This window comes from Eupeodes corollae, chromosome 1 (assembly GCF_945859685.1).
Source record: "Eupeodes corollae chromosome 1, idEupCoro1.1, whole genome shotgun sequence".
In the NCBI taxonomy this organism is placed as follows: domain Eukaryota; kingdom Metazoa; phylum Arthropoda; class Insecta; order Diptera; family Syrphidae; genus Eupeodes; species Eupeodes corollae.
In genome coordinates this window covers 179,614,715-179,634,136 of record NC_079147.1, presented here as the reverse complement: position 1 = coordinate 179,634,136, position 19,422 = coordinate 179,614,715, and the positions used below count along the sequence as shown (strand labels likewise).

At 28.6% G+C, this 19,422-nt stretch overlaps 1 long non-coding RNA gene across 1 annotated transcript; it reads right to left on the bottom strand.

Moving 5' to 3' along the window:
• Positions 1–6,694: 6,694 nt before the first annotated feature.
• Positions 6,695–18,824, bottom strand: LOC129940936 (uncharacterized). The gene is made up of 3 exons (XR_008780791.1): positions 16,124–18,824; positions 7,964–8,771; positions 6,695–7,895 (listed from the first exon to the last, which is right to left on the bottom strand). It is a non-coding gene; the product is annotated as an uncharacterized LOC129940936 (long non-coding RNA).
• Positions 18,825–19,422: the final 598 nt, after the last annotated feature.

Sequence of the window (19,422 nt, the reverse complement as noted above, 5' to 3'; positions counted from 1 at the left end):
CTTTTTTAAACGAAACCAATGACAGCACTTTCCTTAAAGTGTGTTTATGATCATTCTCTTCAACTGGATTAAACTTATATAAAGGTAATGACTGCCCACAACATTTTTCACCTGCCACTGTTTTTTTTTAATTTCATATTTGTTTCTATTGCAGGTGGTTCAGACATACATTCAAAAAATATATAGAAGTGTTTCATGGACCAAAGAAGATTTGAGAAAATCTGTTGGAGTAAATAAGCAAATGCGCCATTTAAAGGCGAGTAAGACTTTCAGTTTACCAAAAATTACCATCATACGAAAAGTAAAATTGGAAAATTAATAAAAAAAACCTTGATGGTTTAGTTCTGAACAAGTAAGAGAATTGATTGACTATTTTAATAAATTTGAAAAAAAAAGATTCTTCAGGATGACAACTCTGGATGTTCGGACTTTTGCTTATGAGCTAGATGAGATAAAGGCCAGAGCTGAAGCCTTTAACATCCAGTCGTGTCAACTTAGTTTGAACTTTTCAAACACATATTTGGTCAAAATCGATTACCTTCAATACAAATTTTCAACGTTGATGACATTGAAATGACAACTGTACGTACAAACAAAATGTACTTTAAACCGGAATTATTTTTACTTTTAACTTTTTATTGATAAATTGGTTTAAACTAAGTAATACATAACCACTAAGGGTATTTTTTTAATACTTGCAAATAAAATATATTTATTTCTAAAAACAACTTTCTTTCCTAACTCACAGTGGTAAAACACAAAAAGTGTTTAATTTTGCCCCATTTACATGTCCTTTTTGGCTTTTTACAGGATAGACTTTCAAGATTAGGTGGTATATTTAGTTATAGGTTTCTAATTCCTCCTAAATATTTATGGTTCTTTAATGTTGTTCACTTTAAAGGTTAAACTTCCATTTACAAGGAATTTTGTTTGGTTTATAGGACAAATATAAAAGCTAGACTTGTTAAAAGCTTAAGTGGTACTCCTGCCGACCTCTCCTCGACCCGATTTTCAAAATCAATACATCTATAGAAAGGCAAATTGATGAGAAGATTGTTGAATGTATAAAACTTTCAGATGTGCTCGTTTAATTTTCAAGAGTTAAGGATTGGAAAAGAATCAAGTTTTTCAGAAACCGTCCATTTTAATGTTCATTTTGTAGAATGTTTATCATGTCATGTTTGTGATAGATAGATAGATAGATAGATAGATAGATAGATAGATAGAAAGATAGATAGATAGATAGATAGATAGATAGATAGATAGATAGATAGATAGATAGATAGATAGATAGATAGATAGATAGATAGATAGATAGATAGATAGATAGATAGATAGATAGATAGATAGATAGATAGATAGATAGATAGATAGATAGATAGATAGATAGATAGATAGATAGATAGATAGATAGATAGATAGATAGATAGATAGATAGATAGATAGATAGATAGTTTATTTTTTTCAGATTTTACAAACAAATTAGTAATGCTGGCTTAAAATTAGTTTTGACAACAACTTTAAGTTGAAAAGGAAATTTAAAAAAATATATGAGCTTAGTAGTACCCGTGGTATGATGGTTAGAGGATGGACTGTCATGCGAGAGGCCTTGGGTTCGGTCCCTGGCTATGCCACTTAAAGTTTTTTTCACGGGTACTGCCTTCTGCGAGGAATTGAAAAATTCTCCAAGAGTAATTCTTGTGCTTTCTAAAATTTACCGTTCGGATTCGACTTAAAACTGTAGGTCCCTTCCATCCTTGACAACAGTACTCGCACACAGGAATGGTTGAGAGTTGTCAGTCACTAGGCCCTAGTTCTCAAACGGACCGTTGCACCACCCTATTTATTTATTTATTTTATATAAGCTTAGTAAATAGATTGAGTTACATGCATAAGTAGAAAATTCATTTATAATAAGATTGCGATATTTGATTGACGCTTTTAAGAAGTAATATAAGTTTGACTAGTTGAGAAGTTGAGAATGAGAAAGCATGCCTCTGCACTGTACCGTTCCTTGCCGATTTCATCTGCCTTACAGTTGCTTTGAATGTCTCTATGGCCCTGCCCTGCACCCAGAAAAGGTGAATATTAAACTGTTGTGCAATCTCCAAAAAAAGCCTTAAGATCGATGAAAAAACCGTATACTTTTTTCTTTTGGCAGAGTTGAAGTTGAATTATGCAAATAAGATTATAAACTTGGTCCATAGTAGAATAGTTGGTTCTTTATGCAGCTTGAAATTTATTGGTGATGTTGTTTTTTTCTAACCAAGCTAACAGTCTGTTCAAGAGAAATGTAGAAAACAGAAACATTTGTACCTCCTTTCTTGAACAGTGGGTATATAATAGATTTTCTGAAAGATGATGGTAGCGTTGCAGTTTCAAGAATCTCAGTGAATAACTTCTGTAATTCTACAATAAGAGATGGACTGGACATGCATTTTTATAAAATTCATACGGTCTTTCATCAAAGCCAGGAGTTTTCAGAACTTTTGATGAATATATAGCAGAATATATCTCGTGATGTTTGTTCGTTTTTGCTAGATACTTACAAAAAATCGTTGTTAAGATTTTTGAACTGAAATTTCATCTAATGTTGCATTAAATATTAGAATACTTACTTTGTTTGAAATAATTAGAAATTGGAGAAAAACTATACGTTTTTTTTGGATCTAAACTTTGTTTTTATCTCTCACAAGAACAACTTAAAAAATGTGTACAATAATTTGTTCTCCCGCAACTACACCTTTAAGAAGCTATGCGTTCCGGCAGTTATGATTTTAGGGTTACTTGCTTATTATGTTGGCCTAATCAATAATCTAAGTTACCCGTTTCCGATCCTGAGAGCCGATAGCAAATACAATATAATACTTTCTAAAAAAGTTACACAAAAATTGCTTTAGTTTTGTCTAGAGAAATAACGATACTAATACAAGAAATGTTCGTTTATTTTATTGTATAGCTACAAGAAAATTATTTTTGTAAACAGAAATTGTTGCGATTGCAGTAACGATATTAAGTAATAAAAAGTTATTAAAAACTATTTCAACCTGAGAAATTATACACCAAAAATTCAAAACAATAAATTAAGTAGCTATATAGTTTTGGAGCAACACTGTATATTTGAATCAATGAAATATTTTCCATCTGCTGGCGTTTTAAGTCTTGAAAGTGTACATATTTTTGGTTGGCTGAGAGTATAAATTATTCGACTACCTACGTTATACCAAATGCTGCCCAAGGGTTGGGCTATAGCTATCAGTAATTTTTTTTTGCATTTTGAACATATTTGAGTTTTATTTTATGCAAAATATTGGTGCAATGTCAGTTAGATTCTGATTAAAAGATTTGAAGTTAAATGTATTTCTTAGATACATTTTAGAATGTTTAATGATAAAATTGTATTTTAACTTGTTTGTTTTACTGATGGCGTTTAAATTTCTTATTCATCAGCAAAAAGAAAACAGATTACCTCTTATTAAAAGATGTAATTATATTGATTGTTATGAACATTTTCGATTCCTCAAATCCAAATTTTACTGATGAAGTACAAAATCTTCAGCGGGATTATTTCGGTTCCAATTGATTATCATTTGTCTGCGACCTTTGTTATGTCATGATCCCTTTCAAAATTCCGATTTTTTCATTTAAATCTGATAATAAGAATTCACAATAATATTTTAATTGACAGCCAAAATATCTTTAATTAAAATTGATTAATAATATCAATTGCTATTCATTGATATTTGATCTTCTGAACTTTCGTTGTGTTTAATAAAATAAGGTTCTTTTTCAGAAGTAGAATTAAATGTGAAAATATCTTTACCATGCTACAAACAAGTGTCACTACCGGACATTTATGAAAAATAAATCGGATTTAATTAAAAATAGAGACTAGTACATATTATTATAGTTTTCAAATAAGTTTTGATGTCCTTAAAAAATGCAACATTAAAAATAATGTATTACGTAAAGTTTTTGAGATACAACTTTTAAAAAAACACATAGTTTTGAACCTATCTACATTCCTGAAGCAGTTCTTTTTTATAATAAAACTCATGATGTTTTTTTAAATAAATAATCCCTCTCTTCAATACTCAGTTAAAACATTTATAGTATTTCATCAACTTTTCGAAAAAATTGCACCTGTCTCACACAAATTTAAAAAAAATGCTGAACGTAAAACGATTTAAAAGTATTTTTGGTTCTTATAACGAATCTCTTCTTTTATGTATTATTTACAAAACAACAGTATTTTTTAAATTGATTGGGATGTCCTGAATTCGAATATCGTCTTTAAATTTTTTTTTCTTCCACATCAGGTTTTTAAAATTATGTCATGCTTAAAATGCTAAAGATAGCCAAAAACGGGTTCTTAGGGCTAAGTTAATAAAACACAACATAACCTTTACAATAAATTGTATGATGATGATTTTTCAAAAATTTATAGTCTAGACGCAGTTTAAATTATTTAATTATCTCACTTAGTTTTCGTAATTTCTTACTAGTTATGAAATGTCTTATAAGTCTAATTTAATTCGATATAAATATTTGAAAAATATTTGATGTTATTCCTTTATGTTTTTTTACATTTCCCATTAGAGTTAGTTTTAAGTGGTTATTCCGAATTCAAACTACAATTTAAGTTGTATGCTCTGGAACTCAGATATAGCCGTTTTCATCTTTATTTTGTTTAATATATTCCAAAAACTAACCTTAAGACTGCGAATTCGTAAAAAAGAAGAATCATTGCTTTTATACCGTTTTGAGTTTTTCTGTTACGCGAACCATTTAAGCATAAATGCTTCAGCATTTTTTTTAAGGTTTATGTATTGCAGTTGAATACTTACAACGAATGGGGATTTTTTGGAAAATAAGTAAGATATTAAACATTTTTAAACGATATATCGAAATAAGGAATTGGGATTTAGAAAATCATTTTGTATTTAATTGCCAAAAATAATTTATTAGAATTTATTTAGCCTTAAAAAAGCCTAATATACAGTTTTTTTCCAGGCATAAAGGGTTGTAGGTATTTCAAAAGCTTGACATTACAGATTGACTTTGAAGTCGGATTCGAACTAAAGCAAAAAAAAACTTGTTGACTGGTGTTTTATATAAGGTTAGTGTTTAAAACGGATATTTTTAAAATTTGAGCATGGGTTAACATGAATTCAAATCAGCACTTAAAATTAAATTTAAAAAGTATTTTTCAATACTAAAAGAGCATAGAATGCAAGGTTTTCTCGAAACTTCATATAGATTCAAATAAAGACACAAAACTAATGGGAATTTCCAGAAGTTATGTTATATACTAAAATGATTTAAACTTTATTTCCTTTGCAAATAGTCATATAATTGATTGCTGAGAATTTTATTTAATTCTTTGGCTTAAGGTAAAAAGGTCTAAGTTAAAAAATTGCATTTTATATTTTTGATTTTTGTAACCGCCTTTTTATCTCTTTCCTTTAATACTAAAATCTTGGGTCTAAAACATAAGCTAAGTATTGTATTAATTTAGTCTTTAGGAACACATTTATATTTGTTTTGATATTAATGATTTTAGTTCATTGAGTGTCTTTGACCAGTTTCTGACTTAAGCCCCCTTTGCCTAAAGCCAGAAAATTAAGCCTTAAAAATCCGGTTTTTAGTTATATTTAACATTTTTAAAGGAGCATACTTTAAAAACCTCTTATGAATTCGGAAAAAATCAATCTTAATTTTGTCGACCAGTGTAGTCTTTTAAAACTGGTTTAATGTACAAACCTTTTAAGGCTTAAATAAACATAAATAAAACTTACCCTTCTTCGAACTCTTGAACAAAACACTAAAACACATTTTCGTTTCTCTCCGCTAGTTAGAGATTTAAGTAATGTTCTTTATTTTTATTTTGATAATTTCATCCTTTTTTTGTATTTTTTTGTTGTTTGTTTTATAATTTAAATACGAAATCATAGTATTTATTTTTTTTGTTTAAATACTATGCATCAAATTGTTGTTTGTTTTGTTAATAATTATTATGATGCAAATAATTATTATTTTATTTGTTATATATATATATGTTTTATATATGTATTTTGCTTTTTGTAATCTGAAATAATATATTCTTAAGATATTTTGTTTGTTTCATTCATTTTGCCACTTCACTTAAAATTCATTTTTGCCAGGCTACTTTTTGTTTAAATGTGTATATTTGTAAATGTGATTTGAAATGACTTATTAATTAAAACCTTAATTTTCCTTTAATATTTTTGGGAAAATTTTGTGTTTTTTTCCTTAAGATTGCACGTGTTTTCTTCTTAAAATATTTTTCTGAATTTGTATTCTTTTCTTTTTTTCTGCGACTACAATATTTTTTGATTTTTTCTTAAAAACTATTTGATTAAATATTTTTTAAGTATGATTTTTACTTTGAAGAAAAAAAGTTTAAAATCGTTGATAACACACAATTATATAGAGATTTTAATATAATAATTTTGTTAACATGCGTTATTTTTTTCTTTGAGTGTTTAAAAATTGTTTATGTTTTTTATATAGAGATTTTTTTTTGTCACTTAAGTTTACTAAATTTTTATAATTAATGAATTTATAATTTATTAATAATTTTCTTCTTCTCTTTGTTCGGGCGATACTTTACTTTTGCTTAACTGATAACACTAATAAATTTGTGTGTACGGTCTCGAATCGCCGATGCAACTTTTTGTTGAATGCCCTAAATCAAGATTATCTGGCAACTCCCGGCGTGAGAGTGGTTGAGATGGATGTTGTTTTGGGCACTTGAATCCTTCCGGCTGATTTTTGAGGGAAAGTTTTTTGTTTTGTTTTTATTTTATTCAGAACTTGATGTTGTTTCGGAAGATGCAATCCAAATGCTACAAATTTCGATTTGACGCAGTCAAGACAAATGACGACGTTGTTGACCGGTGAGACAAGACCGCGCTTTTTAAGATATTTACTTATTTTTTTAGTATATATATAATTTAATAAATATTTGATATATTTAACAAGAAAAACATTTAATTTTTGCTAAACTACGATTCCTTCTTTAGTAATTTGATCTTTTTTACTGGTTGTTACTGGTATTTTATTTGATAAAGTACAATATATAATATTTAAGTTTATAACTTTGTTTTTTTTTTTTTTGAATAAGATTAATTTGATTAAATATTTTTTGTTTATTGAATATAATGAGTTGATCTTATATAATTGTTTGTATTTTTTATATCTTATCTCCTGATACCTTGAAGTATCTTAACCTAGTTTTTGTTTTTTTTTGGGATAGGTGATTTATAGAAGGTAAGATTTTTTGTTTATGATTTTTCTTTGATTTGAAAAAAAATTTCAACGAAACAACATCGATGCGGAAAGTGCATTGATGTTTTTTTACTTTTTGAATATTTTAATATTTATATAGTTTTGAGAGACTTAATTTAACTACAATTTGTAATTATTTAATTTTTGTTTTGTAATTATATTCTACTTGGCATATAATTTGTATTTTTTTGTTTTTATTTTCATTTACTAATTAAATATACCACTCAATCAAATCAAGTAAAATACTTAATATATTTCAAGAGCATATATTTTTTAAAAATTTTGTTTTATTTTTTGTGATTTGAGAATATTTTCTGATTTTTTTTATCAAAACTTATATCCAACCCATTTAAGTTTTTTTTTTATTTGTATTTTTGAGTAATGGACTGAAGACGCATCCGTAAAAGTAAGAGAGAGTAATAATTTCATATTATTAATTGTTCGTCCATTGTTTTAATTTTCTTTTTATTTAAATGTACCAAATTTCAATATGTTGATCGATGGATGAAAAACCATTTTTCCAAACGGCATATGTGCAAGGTTGCTTTTTTGGTTCAAATGACTGCTTTTTTGCTATATTAAATCTGTGGAAAAATAGAAAAGAACATTTAGTAAAATTTAGATCTTAAATAGGAAAAATTCTGCTACTCACTTTTTCTGAACAAAAAAACACAAAAGCAGAAATTTTAACAACGTCATCCTTCAAGTTTTTTTCTATATACGGGAATCAGCCGTTGATTTTCTGTTAAGTGAGTTTTATGAACAGAGTTTTTTCTGATAGCAAATTTGAACACAATTTTGGACTTTTAAGAACGTATGAATTGAGTTGTTTTGACTTATTTTTTGTTATCTTTGTTGAAAATGTCAAATATTTCTTCTAGATTCAAAATTTGTTGCCTTTCTTTAACTTCTTTCCATTGGATTATTGGTACCAAATTTCAATTTGATGTTCTTCTATCAAAGTTGTGATATTGACATAACTTTAAATATTGAAATGATCGTGTTCTTCTTTTGTCTTCTGAATATGCTGCTTTAATAATTTTTTAAAGAACATTTTTCAATACTTTTGGAATTGTGTCTGGATCACAATTCGTTTTAAGTATTTTCTTGAGTTGAAATTTAAGTCCATCTTTATTTTCCTTTGCTTCCCACACGACTCAGATCTCAGATTTGTTTTCCTCCGAATTTTGTAATTAATTTTCTGTCCAAATTGTTGACTAACCATTCTCAAACAATTTGTAGATATTTAAATGTTTTGCAATTTGAATGGATGAGTTCAAATTCTTGGTGTTCCAAGTTTAGACATTTCCAGTTCAGTTTACAAAATTCAATAGTGAATTTGAAAGATTTATGAATTTCCAAAATTTGGTACCAAATACATTTTCACAGAATATCCAACGATAAGAAGAATGGTATTAGAAGTTAACTCTCAGTTCCATTTTCATAGGCATCATCAGCTTCTGAAAGGTGCAAATAATTGAATTTTGACATTTTATTTAAAGTTAGCTCATAAAAATTATTAATAAAATTAATAAAAAAAAAAGATAAAGTAATTTTTCCACTTTGGAAATTATGCAAATATGTATAACTCGAATGAAGGTACTCAAAACATTTCAAGTAATTTTCAAAAACTTAATTGAAAAAAATTAATGATCATGTGTACAAATATCTTTTAAATCTGCGCTGCAATTCTTTACCTTAAAATTCAACAACAAAATTGTGCCGATCAATAAAAAATTATCTTTTGATATATTTTTTTACAAATTATATAAAGAATCGTTCGTTCCGAACAGGAAAAAAAAGGTTCTTACTTCTATGTTTTACGAAAGTCTTACAAAATGGATCGGATAAAGAAACTCTCTAAGCATGTTTCACGCCGGCCGGTTTACGGGTGAGTTTTTCAGATATGGATCAACTATTAACGTTGACAAGTATTTTACTAAGTCATCACAAGCCCTCAAAACGCTAGGAAACTTTTGAAAATTCTTCATGACATACACTAAATTTTTTGTTTCATCGTCTGCATCAGAGTGGGATGGGACGAATTTCTCGTAATGGTCTGAATTATGTACACGTGTTTGCCAATTCTGCATTTAAAGGCCATAAAATCATTTATTGATGGAATTTGGGATGTACTAACAAGAGGAATACCTTTTACTGAGATGCAAGTGTAAGCCCTACCTTACGCTGATGACTTAGTATTACTGGTTGAAAACCTTTTTTGAGAAATGGGGGTTACTCATTAGAACAAGCAAGATTAACGCGATGATCTTTCAAGCACTTATAATAAGAAGACAGTCCAAAGAATATCAATAAAATAAATATTGAGGTTGTGAAAGAATGCAGAAATTTAATGTATATGGTGTTTTATTAACACATAACCTTAATTCTTCAAAGCACCCTTAACAAAAAATCAGTGAGGCGAAACTGAATTTGAGCATAATGTGGTGTTACTTCTTCGCCAGCAAGAATATAGATATCGCTTCAAAATATTATGTTTTTCATGCAACGGTCACCTCATGTATGTATGTACCATGGTGCCAAGGTTTTAGGTTATGTGTTTTTTGAGGTATTTGAAATAGAATGAAATAACCCATTTCCATGGGGTTCATCTATCACTTATGAAATCAAACGTTGATGAATAGCAGGGCAAGTTTATAGATAGCAAGGCAAAAATAGGAGAGAAGCTGCTATCAGTATAAAAACCCAAAATATCAGCATATATCCTGAACAACTACATCGTCCAACAATACAGACATGAACCTTAATCACCAGTTGTCAGTTGACCAGTTCAGGAACCTATTTCAGCAACGAATACTCTTTCAAAGTTATTAGCGTACTTTTTAGAACACGTGTTGAAATTTTTAGCTCTTCGCGCTGATCTACCTCAAATCAGTAATCTAAGGAATAATAGGAAAATCCAGATGTAAGCTATCTTATTGCCAATTGTATATATTACATTAAACACGTCAGCTGGTTGTATTTTGATGAATGTTACCTTTCTTCAAGTCGACTTTTTGAAATATCAAACGAAGAACTGGGATGGTCTAACAATAGTTTTAAGGCTTAGTAATACCTCTAGTTCATTGTAAAACTATTTGTGTTTCAAATCTTTTGGCCAGTTTTTTGACGAAGAAACTCGGTTTATTGATAAATAAGAACTCGATTGAGCTCTTGCTCATTTATGTTAGTTCTCAGTCTTTGAGATAGAACTTCGATTTAATAGACTTTAAAATTTGAAGATCTATGATATTAGAAATCGGTTCAGCAATGTTTTTGCTTCTTCCGGTTTTGGATTAAATTTTAGAATACTTGGACATCTAATGTATGCTCTATCAAGGTAGGAAAAGATCCCACCGATGCATTTGATGTCAAAAAAGGTTTTAGACAAGGCGATGCACTGTCATGCGACTTATTCAATATCGTTCTGGAAAGAATTGTGCAAAACTCAACCGTCAACACTAGAGGCACAATCTTTCAAAAGTCCATCTAATTACTAGGATACGCAGATGATATTGACATAGTTGGAAGACCAAAGCGTGATGTCAGTGGAGCGTTTTTGAGCACTACGACGGAAGCGAAGAAGATGGGTTTGGTCGTCAAAGAGGGCAAGACCAAGTATAGGCTGCTATCAACAAAGAGCATTGAACAACGAGGTCTTGGAAAAAACGTCACCATGGACAGCTATAACTTCGAGGTAGACTTTGTCTACCTAGGCACCGCTATAAACACAGACAACGACACCAGCGCTGAAATCAAACGAAGAATAATTCTTGCAAATCGGTGTTTCTTTGGACTTAAAAGGCAATTGAGTAGTAAAGTCCTCTCTCGAGCTTCTAAAATCACCATCTATAAGACACTCATCATCCGGATTCTCGGTATGGCGCTGAGCAAAAAAACTCCATTTACCAAGATCGGAATCTTTCGTACGTTTCACTCCCCCAAACCCGTTTGTTTACATTGTTGTATTTGTAATTTTGACAATTAGTCCATGAATAGATGTGAAAACAAACAAAAAAAACGATGCCGTGAGGTAGCGGCACTTTGCAAAGCAAAAACAAAATGGGGAGGTTAATATGTTTTTTTTTCAGGTTTTTCTTTTTACTTTTTCGATGAAAAAGACAGTTTTAAGCTTTAATTTTGCAGTCATTTTGTTGATAGCTAACCAATGTACATTTTTGTCTTGAAAAAAGCATGTTCAACATCATTTTATTGTTATTAATTCACTAATTTAGAGTAATCACTACGAAATTCTTCAAATTTCATAATTAACCTCGATTTATTGTATCAAAGATGCGTTCGAAGAACCATTAAATTAAGGGTGCGAGCGCAATTTTTTTGTATTGAATTCTAATAAATTTTCGTTAATGAACGGCCCAAATATTTTTTTTGCAAGTAATCAAAATCTGTATTAATTTAACTAATCCAAGTATATTTATAGTTTGTTTTTAATGATTTAAGCTTGCAACTATTCTTCAATTCCATTTTGATTAATAAATATTAAGTTTAAAAAAAAGAGTTATAATCGAAAAATACCCTATTCATAACATTCTTGATTGATGGATGCATACATGTGTTTGCTATAAAAAAAATTTTGCATCAAAGCTAACTAATCAGAACGCTTATAGCGAACCTGTTGAATAAATCCAGAACAAATAAAATGAAAATTTTGACATATATCACAAAATAAAAACGTGAAAAAATCGTTCTAAATTCATGTACAACTCATTCAATAGATCAAATAATCGACATTAATATTTATTGTTGACGTAAAGAAGTTTTTTTTTTAGTGAATTCCCACAGTTTGACGCAAAATATAATTTTCATTCATTCCGTAAAAATGTTTAGTTACCAAAGTTCAAGTTAACTTATTATTGTTTAAAGGGTATGTTTAATAAAAGTTCTGCTTATAATAACAAAATTAATGAGTTACGTATATATTTAAAATGCTTTACACAAAGCAACTTGATTTTAAAACATGGTTAACTCAAATTTGTATTTCAAAATCTAACTATAAACGAAATTCTAACTCGAATATTCCTGCAAAAAAACAAAACTAAAATTTGGTCTTGCAATTATCGAACTGCTTAAATGATGAAAATGCTAATTTAATTGAGGAATCTAAACTAGCTAAAGTTGACAATGGAACTTCACAAGTATGCTTCTCGTAGCATTGTCTGTACAAAGAAATACGGAGGCATCTGCCTATTGTTTCCACATTAACTTCTAACATCGCTAAAAAAATGCTCTAAGCCAACTACACCTGAAAAAATTGTCTGTTTTGTCGTTTTACAAAGTATTCTGTTACAATTTTGTCCATTTCCAATTATACTTAACCAGTTGCAGTTGCATATTGCGTTTGTAAATAATTTAAGTAAATAAAAACCAGCACTAATAAATCATTAAATATGTATTTGGTCAATCTTGTTTTATGTACATTAACAACATTTATTTGGATTGAAATTAAAAAGCTATACAATTCTTCCAATTTAAGACCATGTCAGCACTTCAGATTCTGTTGGTTAGGAATGTTTAGTTCTTGAACGGGGCCATAAAAGATTCATAATATAGCATTTAGATGTGCCTGCAGACTATAATGAAGCATTTTGATGGGCCGGAACACTAAATGTGAGAATGTGTTTGATTTTTGCATCATTTCACGCACACTTTCTCACATTTAGTGTGCACTTAGCTTGTAGGCAAACTGAAATGTCAGTCTGAGATTCCGATCTTGGTAATGGAGCATTTTTGGCGCTGAGGCTTTAAACCTGTCAAAGAAAGATGAGAGCGTCTTAAAATGCTTCGAGGGAAAAAATTGTCGGGTGATTTTTGGTCCCATATGGATAGATGGAGAATGGAGAAGAAGATATAACGACGAACTGTATAAGGGCTTACCTAGTTAAGAGAATTAAAGTCAAACGAATTAGATGGGTAGGCCATGTGGAGCGAATGGACATTAACGCTCCAGCTCGGAAGGTCTTCGAATCCAATCCCGAGGGACGGCGACGCAGTAGAAGAAGACGACGACTCAAGTGGCGCACGCAGGTAGGTGAAGACCTCAACTAACTTGGTGTGCGAAACTGGAGCTAGCAAGGGACCGAGCTGACTTAAGACGCATGTTGGTTGAGGCCCGATTCAGCCCATGCTGTAGCGCCACTTTAAGTAAGTAAGTAAACTTTTATCAACATTTTTTGCATTTTTCATCTCAACACTAATCTTTTGGATGAATTTACTCAGAACATTTCGTGAAATTTTTCAGCATGTTTGATAGTTTCTATCATTTATTTTTCAAGACACAATGGACAGAATGAAATCGCACCAATTTCTTGTGATCTTCATTGAAGTAAAGATGTTCAGTGCATTCATTTATCAAAACCGAATAATTTAAAAACCCAAATCTTAACGAAATCCATTAAAATAAACAGTGCAATGTTTTATAAAGAAAGTCAGAATATCAAAAATAAATGTCTGCTACATCGAAAATTGAAAAATGTGTTAATTTTCGTTAAATGTCACAATTTTTAGTCTGGGGTCGAATATTCTAGGATGATTTTTGATAGCACATACTTTTATGTTACAATAGATACATTTGTGTAGTTTTTGTAAGTTGTAAAATGACAGTAGTCTACTACAAGACTATTTTGGAGACAGCCTTACTTCAGTTTCAGCTGGTATATTTAAAACGTATCGGTCAAGCCAAAATGCACACCTGTTAAAGAGGCCACCATAATCTCTCGACTTGAATGTTTTCAAAAAAATACATAGGATTGGCTGACCCGAAAGGTGTACGAAGGTGGGAAGCAGTACAAAAAAAAGATGAGCTTATTAAAGGACTAAAATTCGTCTGGATTGCTATTTCCTTAATCTATAATTCGTTTAATGATTCCCTAAAGGTTCACATTTGTGATGTAATTCAAAATAAAGAAGGCTAGAGAAAAGTATTAAAAAACTTAATAATAATAATAAATTTGAAAAAAATAAAGTTTTATGCGAATCACTTTAAAATTTTACCATGGCAACATTATTAAATTTGACTATCAATATATGATAGTCAGTTATCAGATTCTACCCCAGGACTAGCTACGGGGTGCTACAAAAATATCAAAAAACACGCTAGAACTCAACTCCATTTAACTGAGATCTAAAACTCCTAGAGCTCAAAAATGATATTAAACCGAGTTCTACAGATATGACAAGATGTTAAAAAATGCTCGAGTTCAAAATATTTAAAAAAAAGATGGTGGAATGCGACCCACACTGATAACTTCCCATCCCGTCTGTCGATTTGTCTTGCTTAAAAGTTTGTCTATATGTACTCGTATCAATTTTTACCAAATTTGCGTATTATTTTTTGTAGATTTTATTTTTTATGAAAAAACGGACTGTTGGATTTTTATATAAAAATTACTGAATATCGAAAACAATATTTTTTGTGAAATACAATAAGTTTGAAGCCAATATTTTTAATTTTTGAAAAGCTATTTGTGTCGAAAGTAAATTTTTACCAAGTTTTAGTATTGTTTTTTTTTTTTTTATTAGAGTTTTATTTTTTGTAAAAAAAACTTTTAATTCGATTTTTTTCAAAATTTTATCGAATGTTGAAAACAATATTTCTTATAAGATAAAATTAGTTTGAAGCCAATTTTTCAAATTTTTGAAGAGATATTTGACGCGAAAATCAATTTTTGCCATCTTTTGTTATTTTTTTTTATTTTTTAATTTTTTGTACAAAAACTATCAATAAGATTTTTTTCAAAATTTTACGGAATGCTAAAAACAATATTTCTTACAACATAAAATAAGATTGAAGCCCAAATTTCAAGATTTTGAAAAGATATTTGAATCGTTATTCAATTTTTACCAATTTTGAATAATGTTTTTTTTGATTTTTATTTTTTATAAAAAAAAACGGTCAATTCGATTTTTCTCAAAATTTTATCAGATGCCGAAAACATTATTCTTCTTTGCACAAAATTGTTTTGGAGATGAAATCATATTTTAGTCTTAAATTTTGGAGGTGACAATTTTTTTTTCATTTTTTTCGATTTATGGAAAAACCGTTAAATGGAATTTTTCCAAAAGACAAACTTGTTTGGTATCACATTACAGTTTATTATATAAAACTTAATTCAAGTCTCTAGCGTTTTTGGTTCGTAAGATGTTTAGGGTTAACCAAAATTTTCACCTTTTTTTCAAACTGCTATGGTAAAAAAACCACGCTGGCAATTGTCTTGAGAGCTCTTTCTGCATCTTTCTGCCTTATTATCTGTATAACAAAATTTATTTGAAGTCGATATCTCTTCTGGTTCTTGAGCTATGGACGACGAAAAAAACGTCGCGAACGTACGGACGTACAAACGTACGTACACACGCACGCACAGACATCTTTCTAAAAATCTTTTATTTCGACTCTAGGGACCTTGAAACGTCGAGAAATGTCAAAATTTTCAATTTGACAAATCGGACAGATTACAATTACTTCCTATGGGAAGTTAATAAACTCCAATGATAAACCAAGAATTGCTGTATTGAATTTTTAATTTGTTTTAAAACTTGGTCAAAAATTGCTTGTATTTCAAATCATTTTAAAATGGATAACCTTTTGTTAATTTAATTTCGGTAACGCTACTAATATTTTGAAGGACGCCATTATTGTTATTGAATATTTATATATGTTTAGCTTATTATATTTTCCAATTTTTTTTAAATTTATTTAAAACTATTACGAAATGGTTTTATTCATAAGAATTATTATTATTGTTAAAATGAAATATTTTATAATAAAGAATCTATCTACTCGTAATATATTTACCTTGTGAATTCGTCAAATGTAAGAAATAAAATTCACAATTTTGACGAATTTAGTGTTTTTCGGTAATTGAAGAATCCAATGAATTGAATTTAGTAATTATGTGTTCTCTCAAGCCCTCGCGTGAAACTTCTGCCAGCAGTCATTATAATCCCAAATCTGTCTCCAACAAAAGTGTTGTGCCTCATAACGCCTTTTCCGATGGAATGGAAACTTGGACTTCCATCACTTTTTTTGGTACTTCATTCGTCTTCAGGTGATTTCTTGATTTTTTATTTGTTTTGTTTAAGTTTATTCTGTTTTACATTTGAAAGCTGATTTGCTTTATTTATTTTTCCATTAATTCCTTTGTTTTATTTTTTATTGAAAAAATTCAAAATATAATATTATAACTTTACTTAATAATAATAATAATTATTATGCTTCATAATTTTTTAATAATTATTTTCTTTTCAAACTGCTACTCTTACATAAGTTTATGTTTTATGCTTTTTATTTATTTTCCATTTAAATCGTTAAATAATATTTTGTTTTGTTCGTTAAACCTCTACATTTCGACTTTTCTAAGTTTTTTTTTTTGTTAATACTTTAGTTTGTTGTTTATAAACTTAAATTTAATTTTTTTTATTTTCGTTTCAAACAAAACAAATCGTTTTTGTTTTAAGTTCAATGATTTCACATTTGTTTTTTTGTTTTGTTATTAATAAATATTGATTTACGATGAATGACTGATGACTTAACCTCATATTTTTGGGCATGTTGTCTTTTTATTTTATTTAAAAATTAGAAAATCAAAAGAATTCAAATTAAAAAACAATTTTAAAATAAAAATATTAAAATTATTTAAACTTAAGGTTATATTTGTTATATAAGTTGTTTTTTGTTTGCTTCGCTATATAGTTTTTATTTTTATTTTTGTATAATATATTTCCCACTACCTGGAAAAAAAGTTGTATAAATACCATTTTTGTTTTTACTTTGCTTTTGGTAATTCATAATAATTATTTTGTTTTGCTTTAAATGATTTGTTGTTTTCTTTTTATGTTTAATGCTCAAAATCTACGCAAGTTGATTAATGTTTTTTTGTTAATTAAATTAATTTTATTTGTTTCTACTAATTTTTTTGTTTTGTTTCATCTAATTTACTTTTTTATTTATCTCAAGCAAAAACTAAAGGGTTCATTTTTCTAATATTAGCAAAGTTGTATTTTTTGGGAGTTTTTGTCAAGGGGGTGAAAATTCATTGCGTATCTAAAAGCTTTGTACGCTTTTTATTTTTTAAGTGGGAAGTTTTAAAGAAAATGTATTTAAAATAAATAAAAATTTATAAAATTATAATAAATTAGAAATTAGAAATCATCTAAAAGAAGGACACACTTTTTTCGTTTTTATAAAAAGGCGGTGTTGGTGAAATAGCATTTACTTGTATTTTTGTATAAATATTTTGTTTCTTTTTTTTAGTTTTTTTGGTATTTTATTTTTTAAATATTTATCTAAGTAGTTTATTTTTTTTGTTATCAAAAATTTGCTAAAAAATCATTGTATTTTTTTTGTTAGGAGAGCGTTTGCTTAAATTTTTCATCTTCTCTGGAAAAGAATGGTTGCCAACTGAGTTTCTTAAACAATTTTTTTTCATTCCGTTGTTTTTGTTTGTGTGCTCTTTTATTCATTGTTTTAGTTGTTTGTTGTTTTATTTTTTGGAAAAAAGTTGTCTTTCTTGTAAAAATTCTTATATAGAGGTTAACAGGGTGGTATAAAGAGTGCGTTTTGGTTGAGTTGTTGGTTTTGTTTGTTTTTTGTTTTCCTAAAAGTAGCAGTCTACTTAACAGAAAAAGGACTAAATAAAAAAGAAACCATGAAAGTTTGTAGAGTTCTACATTTTTTAAAACTTTTGGGTTGGTTAGAGAAATCATAAATAAAAGGGAGTAACACAAAAATTAAAAAAAGAAATGAAAAGTAAAAGTAAAAGAAAATAGTTTTGGGAAAACAGCAACAATAAAAGCGTTGCCATTGTAGAAGAAGAACTTCAACAACGATAAGAAGTGTTGTTGAGTTTGAAATTGAAATAAGAAAACATGTTGTTTTGTTTTTTTTTTGTAAAATGTTTTTTGGATAGTTTTTCCTTTTTTATTTTTTTCTAATTCAAGGATATTTTCAAAAGAATTTTGAAATGTTTCTCTTATCCAATTTTACAATACAATAATTCAAAAGTTGGGACATTTTTCTTTTCAAAGTTAATAAGTTAATGTATTTATTGTGTCCAATTTTTGTTTGTTTAAATAATAATAAGGTTGTTTATTTATTTTTGTTTATTTTGTTTGAAATAATATTTATTGCAACCGCCTTGGTATGGTATTATAGAGCATTGCACGTATTTTTGTGAATATCCATAAAATTAATGTGATTAATTGAATTAAAATTGGTCGATGATGGAGGAGCTGGTGAATTGTTCTACGTTTCACATTATGGAAAAATATGCTTTTACTTTTGTTGTTGTTGTAATTGTAATTGTAATAGTTGCTGTTGTAGTTGTTATTGTTGTTGGTATAGTAATATTGTGTTTTAGTTTTAATATTGTTGTCATTTGTAGTACTGATCGTATTATTGTTGTTAAAATTTTGAATGTTGTTGTTGTTGTTGGTGGTAGTACTATTGTTAATGTGTTGCTGTTGGTGATGTTGTTGGCTGTTGCATTTTTTATTGGTGTAATATTACATGATTACACATTTTCCTTTTTCAGCCCATGGATTATTTTTTTTATCCGGGGCATTAATAAGAGGATCATTTTTTTCGTTCTCCTCCATGAACGATCGCATTCTGAAAATAAAGATAAAATTTAGAATAATTTAGTTAGAATCTCTTGATTTTTAGAAAATTGTAAATTAATCATGTTTATATTAAATTTGACATAAAACTAACAAAGAAAACTCATTTTAGAAACTCCTACAACTCAATAATTTATTTTAAAAACATATTTTAAATGACCGAGAACTCAGTTCTGGTGCACATTGGGATTTGAACTCCTGAATAGGGCAATGACTGGGAAAGAGAGAGTGTGGTAAAGCATTTCACATTCGCGTAATATGGCTAAAGAATAAATCTATTAACTTGATAGTACGACCGATGTTGTGTTAGAGCATGTCTGGAGGAGCAAGTATTTAAAACATCTTTGTTTAGCCATTTAGCAATTCTGTCTAGGTCAGAATTTAATGAGCTTTTCATACATTGCCGTTGAAGATCTACATCCAAAGAACAGAGTTGTGAATATAGTATGAAATTAAATTTGAAAATCTAAGGGTACT